This window comes from Ictidomys tridecemlineatus, chromosome 5 (assembly GCF_052094955.1).
Source record: "Ictidomys tridecemlineatus isolate mIctTri1 chromosome 5, mIctTri1.hap1, whole genome shotgun sequence".
Lineage (NCBI taxonomy): Eukaryota > Metazoa > Chordata > Mammalia > Rodentia > Sciuridae > Ictidomys > Ictidomys tridecemlineatus.
Genome location: NC_135481.1, coordinates 27,805,451 through 27,812,983, shown reverse-complemented (window position 1 = coordinate 27,812,983; position 7,533 = coordinate 27,805,451). Strand labels below are relative to the sequence as shown.

Sequence of the window (7,533 nt, the reverse complement as noted above, 5' to 3'; positions counted from 1 at the left end):
CCCTTCCATGTGACACTTAACCAGATACAGGACTCAAGAACTGAGGTGAAATTTCAATGGATATTGGGTCTGGCATAGAGTCTATCTCCCCAACAAGTCTAGTTTTTACAGGTGTGAAGCTGGTAGAGCCATCCTTTGGTCAACTGCCCTGTTTCTCCTGGGTACTTCCTCTGTCTCCCCACAGCTGGTTGTTTTTCAGGGTATTCTAGGCCAGATATTGCTCCCACTCAACTTCAACCAACTTTTACAGCTCCATGGTGGCCTGGGCATCTTCCACAGCGAAATATCTGCTTTCCCTGATCTGTATGTCCTGGTGTAGCAGCTGCTTGGTGAGCTGCTTCAGAGACATGGTGGTATTCTCCAGGTAGCTGGCCTTTTAGTTGGGGCGGGCATTTGGGAAGTGTCCCAGGTGAGGAATTTGGTGTGAAAGTACTACAGGGCTTTGAAGTCTTTGTGGATGGCATGCCCCACCATTATCTTTCCCAAGAGTGTCTTCAAGATCTGGCTCCAAGTAATCCTGAACAGTGTAGCATTCACCATGTACTTCTAACAGATACTGCTCCGTTTGGTCTGGTAGTTCACAATGTGGCAGGGAGAAGGATGTACTTGTCATAAAGCACATCTCCATTGTGCTACATCGAGGCAAGGAACTAACATGCCCTTTGGGTCCTGTCCCTGTCATTTCAGAGTCAGTTGCCACCATCTTCCCTGGCAAATTCTGGGATACTCCAGAACACTTGTCCTCTGAGTGAGCTCTGGTTGAATTCTATGTAGCATTGTTCTAAGGAGTGTTCTTCTGGGAGCAAGTTGAGTGGCTCTTAATCTTTGAAAGGGCACTCTAGAACTCCCCCAGCAAATCTACTTGAGCTGCAGCAGAATTAGCCTTCTTTGAGGGGGCAGGGGTCAGTCGAGACGCTGCAGCTTTCTTGTCTAGAGACAACCCTGGTGCATCCGGGGTGCCGCTGTCTTCTTTTTTGAAAGGGAAGGGATCTTCCAAGTGCCATCCACTCTCACATTTCCCCCTTTTTTTTGAATGTTCTGAGTGCAACTTAGGCACCTTGCTAGAGGTCTGCTTCTTTTTATTGATAATGTTCCTCTGTTTCAAGAGCCACCACTTTTTAACAAAAAATTTTTGATGCTTGATATTTCCTTCTAAGGCCTTTTTGGGTGGAGATTCCCCAAAATCCAGATTCAGGAGTATGGTAGACATGAGGTCAGTGGATGATGGGAGAATAGTAGGGAAGAGAGGCTCATGGATAGGAAGAGGATGATGATGAAACACATTGTCCAACATGAAAAGGTCATCAGAAATCCTGGGGAAGAAAGTGGTAACTGTACGCATTGGCCTAGGGGGAAAATGAGATAAGACCAATCTCTGGGGATTTAAGAGAGGGAAGACATCAAAACAGCTTCTCAGAGGGAAAATAAAACTTTACCATTAAATGATGGAAAGAGCACTGGTATGAGCCAGGAAGGCTCACAATTCATCACCTGCGTGATCTTAGTAATGTGATTCACCTCTTTAGGTCTCAGTCTCATTTGTAAAATGAAAGGGGTAGGCTCAGTGGTAGAGGGCAGTGCTTAGCATGATGAAGGCCCTAGGTTCCATCTCCAGCATCAAAGAAAAAGAAGGACCCAAAGAGCCTGTCAAGTTTGAAGCCCAACATCCAAGAAGTTAGAAAGGTGAGCTTTACAAACTGACTAGAAAGAGAATGTCTAATATGCTCGAAAGCAGTGAGGAGTATGGCACAGGTGACAACTGAGTCGTGGACTCATGAATAGAGACACAAATCCAAGCGCTCCTCTCCCTTAGACCCACTTGGTTTGGAGGTAATCTCTACATGTATGTCACTCAAGTCCTCCAAGGCAAGACCTTTGATACCACATGCCAGAGGTGCTGGGTAGCAGGGAATTAACAATCAAGACAGCCCACCTCAGCAAGCATATTTTGACCTACTCCAGGTAAGGACTGTCCCCACATGCCCACATGCATATCTCCAAGATGGGCCCCACTAGGAACAGTAAACTGATCTTAAAGGACAATTCTAGTGGGAGCCCAGAAGACCAGAATGCCAATAAGGATGAAGAAAATAAAGACTGATCACAAGGTTTCAGAATGAAAAAGGAGTTTGATCAGGAGTTGGAATAGATGATTTGTGATATATTCTGATAAAGAACTTGTCTACACCTTCTGAGGACATAGGAATTTAAAGGTGATACACTAAATTATCTGGCAGAGGAAATTTCAAGGTAGCTCAGCATTTATGTGGTGGCATGGATACTGCTCTCAGCTTTTAGTCAGGTTTACTGGGATAATGAGGAGCAGAAGAAGAGAATAACGATTTTAAAAACTTGCAGTTGGGTCAGAAAAATGTCTGTAAACTTGGGACAAGGAAGGTATGATTGTTAAAGAGTTTATAGTCACTAAAGTTATGAAAAGTGCTTTATACAGAGATAGTAAGAAAAATGCTTTATGGGAATCTCATTCTTTGGCAAGATCACAAGCATAGCAGGCTCAAGGTTCTAAAGATAAAAATCCCAGTGAGAAGACTGTGCGTAGGAAGTTGTTTCAGCATACTCAGCCATCTAGGTACTCAGAGGCTGCTACAGCCATGATCCAAGTAGGCCCAGCTTCTGCATGAGCTGGCAGCAGACCTTGGCATTATCAAACATTGTTGAGAGCCACAGACGAAGGGGCCCCAGCAAACTTCCAACTGCCAGCAAACTTCCAGCTGCTGGCTGATGATTGGCTCACAGTGGCCCCAGCAACATCTAGCTGATTGGCTCCTCTGTGGTGATGCTCATTGGAGATGCTCATTGAGCTGTTTCCCCGCCCTTTCAGACTGCCAGTTAATGATTGGCTCACAGCGGCCCCAGCAACATCTAGCTGATTGGCTCCTCTGCGGTGATGCTCATTGGGCTGTTTCCCTGCCTTTTCAGACCACGGAGCTGCTCATTGGGGGACTTTTTTGGCTCCGCCCACGTGACCCAGCCAATCGGCCTCAAGAGCAGGAGGATTGTGGGAGGTGGTGAGGTTTGTGGTTGAGGGAGAGGCTTGTGGGAAGCCGGTGGTGGCAGTTGGGCTCTGAGGGTTTTTCCTGAGGAGCTGTTTTGTTTGGCCTGTGTGGTTCTAAAAATAAAGTTTGTTTCTTTTGACAAGTGGCTCCTGAATTGTGCCCAGCCAGACTGCGGCACAACATAATGCAGGTTCTGCAGGGATGGTGAATGCTGAAGTCAGAGGGTTATGGAGGCTTTCACCAAGACTTAAAAGGAAGGTATGGGAGGCCAGACAAAGTGTTGCAGGGTCAGAATCTCTGCATGCTGTACCTGAGAGGGCAATACATGATGATGTGGGAAGGAACTGAAACTGGAGTGGAGACTCTAGGAATATGCCAGTTATGTGTACTGTATGCTGGAGAAAATTGCTGGTTATGAAGAGTCAGGCTGAGAAAGATTATGGGGGCTCTAGCCATCAAGGCCAAAGGTGTGAGACTTGCCAAAACCATTAGATTAGAGAGTACATCTTGCCATCATGTGTCATAGATGCCATACACTGAGTTACAAGACCTGCTTGCCAGACGGGTTTTGGTTGTGTTTTAGTTCCATCCTTTCTTTGTCTTCCCCTATTCCCCTCTTTTGGAATAGGAGTGTTTGCTCTGTGCCACTATATATTGGGTATATATCCAGTATATACTGGAGATATCACAGCCAAGTATTTGCCTTGAATCTTAGAGAAGACTTTAGACTTGGACTTTTGTGCAGTGCTGGACCTGTTAAGACTATGGAGATTCTTGAAGATGATCTAAATGCACTTTACATTGTGAGATGGACTTAGCATTTGGAGGTCGGGGTAGAGTGTTATGGACTGGATATGAAGTATCCCCCTGTATTAATGCAAGAATGTTTGGAGGTCAAATTTTTGGAGTCTGAAAAATATAACCTAATCATTCCATTGTAGTTTAAATGAACTAACCGGGTAGTAACTGAAGACAGGTGGGACATGGCTACAAGGGGTGGGTCACTGGGGATGTGCACTGGAAGTGTTTATCTTTCTCGTGACCCCTTTCCGTTGCTTTTTCTGCTTCCTGGCCATCAAGAATATACCTCATCTGGGAGACCCAGATGATACCTTCTCTAGGTTCCAGGAGGCAATTCCATGTGGTCCCGGGCCTTTTTGGCTCAGCAGCTGTGGTATGAAGTCCATGGTCTGTGGAGGAAACCCACTCCCGGGTCCTATGGGTTAAGCACAGGTGGTCCTAGGGTTCATGGTTTTGGTGTCTATAATCCTAGATCTGTGGAACATGAATGGAGAGGTCACTACAGGGCAAGCTCTGGTGGTGATGAGGCTGGTAGCATTGGAATCTATGGTACAGAACTCAGAGGACATGGATGGTACCTTCCTATGATGCCAAAGAATAAATTTGGGTGATGCCAAGACTTTTTGCACCATCAGCTGGAGTCCTGAGGCAGTGGTTTAGGAATGAGACCTTCTCCACATCCTGCTGGATGAATGCAGATGGTGCCAGAGATTGGTAGCCACATTCCTGGAGTTATGTAAAGTACTTAGGTCTTTTCCCATCTCCCAATGGACAGGTAGAGGTGAAGCCTGGACTTTGTACTATTATAGACTGAGGGATATGGGCTTTGATAGGGACTTTCCCTAATTCTCATGAGACAAAGCTTGTGGCTCTAGTAGGCACTGCTCCTAAAGCTGCAGGGTACTGAGAAGAGCTCTCTTCTCTCCACTGAAGTGTGCACCAACTGAAGACTTCGACCCCTAAGGCATGATGGTATCTAGCAGTTGTTGTTGTAGTAACTTATGTTGGAGGGCAGGAGGTCAATCAAAGTAAGTTCCTTCTTTGGAGCAATTCAGTTCCTCTTAGACCAAAAAGCACCCCCAAATCTGGATTTAATGCCTATTAATACTGTAGAACCTCCTGCAATTAGGAATACTAGTCTGCTGCTCTGATAGGTTCCTAACACATTTCTGTTATCTTTATCTGGCAGTGTTGGAGTCTCTTCCCAAACAGGGAACTGGCATCTAAATAACAATTTTCTTTGTTCTTTTCAAAGTCATTATGCTTTTTAGTTTTCAATGTTCTACGTTGTTGTTTTTAAATCCTTATCATGAGGATTAAAATTTTGAAACTCCATTTCATGCTTAAGGAACTTGATGAATTAAAGGAAAAATAGAATTAAGTGACAGTGACTGATGCTATTTGTAAACTATGAAAGGATTTATTAATATATTTGTTCACTAAAATAATACCACACAGGCATCTTATTAAATAAAGAGAAAGTTAATTATAGTTTCCTCATCTTTAATTAGAAGTAAGGGATAATATGCCATTTCTGGTTTAAAGAAACTATTTTAGGACTTTACTCCCACAAGTTTCAATGATATAAATTATTTAGGTTTGGTTGAATTTATGTGGGTTTTGTCTCCTGAATCTGGCATTCATTTCAAAAGCAATGGAGTAGATTTTTTGACTTTTACTTTCAAGTTCCTACAGTGATTCCAGAAACAGAAAATATAATGGCATATATGAAATAAACAGGCATTGGAAATTCCTAAGTATATCTAAGTAGGCATATCTCCGCCTTGATAGATTATCACTCTTAGCTATGGACTGAACTATTTCCAACTCAAATACATATGTTGAAGTCCTAGCCTCATTTTTAAAAAACTAAAATAATTAATTTCACTATCAGAAATGTGAAGAAATAATGTAAATTAAAGATGAAATTATACTCCCAATCATTATAATAACAACTCTTTTAACATTTTAATGCATATCCTCTTTTTCTCCTATGCATAGGATTTATTGTTTTTGTTTTTAACTAGCTATCGTATTATTAGATATAAAGTTAATATTAGGCTATTGGCATTTTTCCCCCTGTTATTGCATGATGTTTTTTGTTTTTCTTGTTCTTTTTCTTTCCTTGTTTCATTTTTAATCATTTAATAATAATCATTTTAATGCATATACCAAATGTTTGCCCATATAATTTGACACTATAGGTTTGACTTACTCAGCATTCAAACTCAACCCTGTTCTCCCTCTCCTGATACTATAGAGAATGCAAAATCCAAATATGCACTGTCCCAGCTTTCCTTGCAGTGAGGAGTGTTCATTCAGCTGGCCTGGGCTTGTAAGTACCACCACTTTCCCTTCCTATTCCTTCAATGGAGACATAATGTTGAAATAAGAGCAGCAGTTTGAAACAATAATGAAGAAAGTCACTGAGATCTGAAGGTTTTCAGATCCTCTTGCTATTACAGAAATAAACTCCCATTTAGGTCACTTTGGTTGGGTTTTATTTTGTCCTGAATATATTAATTTCGATAATAATTATTACTTATTTTGATATTTTGTAGAAATTTTATTGTAGAAAACTCCTAATATTTACTGCAGTAGAGACTAATATAAAGTAATTCCTGTGAACCCATTACCAGTCCACTGATAATATACACTCAGGATCTACCTTATTTAAGTATTCCCCCTCACATTTTGCTGCACACAGTATTATACAAATAATTACAGTGATTCCAAATTTAAATCTGATGTAAAATTATCTAGTGATTATTTTTATGAATAAAGCTTTTGCTGCTATTAGAATTATTCATTATATATGAAACCATTGAGTCAATATGTAATGTTCTTTTTTTTTGGGGGGGAAGTGGGTGGTAAAAGACTCAGCCATGGTCTGATATGGCTTAAATCTTATATAAGATCATTAACTATCCATATAATGACAAAACACAAACATAATATCTATAGCATATTTCAGAATGCTTTTATAAACATAATTAAAATATATTACAGCATAAGTAAGCTATAAATCCAACTGATAATGCATGTAATCCCTTGTAGATGAGTTTTGTATACTCCAGCTGCCTGAGAGATTACAGTGTGTACTGATAGCTCAAGAATGAATAGTGCTTTTTGTGTTTCTTAGGAGTTACATATGAGAAGGATTGACCCATCTCTGAATTCATTATGTTATTAATATTTTCACCAGTGGTATAATGTTGGTATCAAATCATTCAAGTCTGAGATATCAGTGCTCTTTGATGAGTATTAAAATCATGAATTAAGGCTAACATTAATACATTTCTTAATGTCTTTAACAAAAATAGGGCTCCTAAAAATGCAAAAATTTAAGCATTTCTAAATCAGCAGGTGAGATTGAGACACTTCAGTCCAGAATTTTTCTTTAACTTTCTCATTTCTCTGAGTTTCTTCAGAACTCTGAAAGTATATTATTTGACTTTTCTTAAGAATGCACCTCAAGTAAACTAAAATTATAATTAGTAGATAAAAGGAGTACATGGCCTTGAACATGCTGGTGTCAAATATGACACAAAGTGACCACTATCAATTTGACTTCAGTTGCCAACATAATATACTTTTGTGAAGCCCCTAGACCAAAACTTCTCAGTCATCTCTGTTACTATATTTAAAATTTTATAAATATGTTTTTGAGTTGAAAAGCATGTAACTAGGGTAGACACACCACCCCAGCTTGAGG

General features: G+C 40.7%; 1 pseudogene; it reads right to left on the bottom strand.

Annotated features, from left to right (window-relative positions):
- Window positions 1–205: 205 nt before the first annotated feature.
- Window positions 206–1,210, bottom strand: LOC101964606 (interferon-stimulated 20 kDa exonuclease-like 2 pseudogene; annotated as a pseudogene).
- Window positions 1,211–7,533: the final 6,323 nt, after the last annotated feature.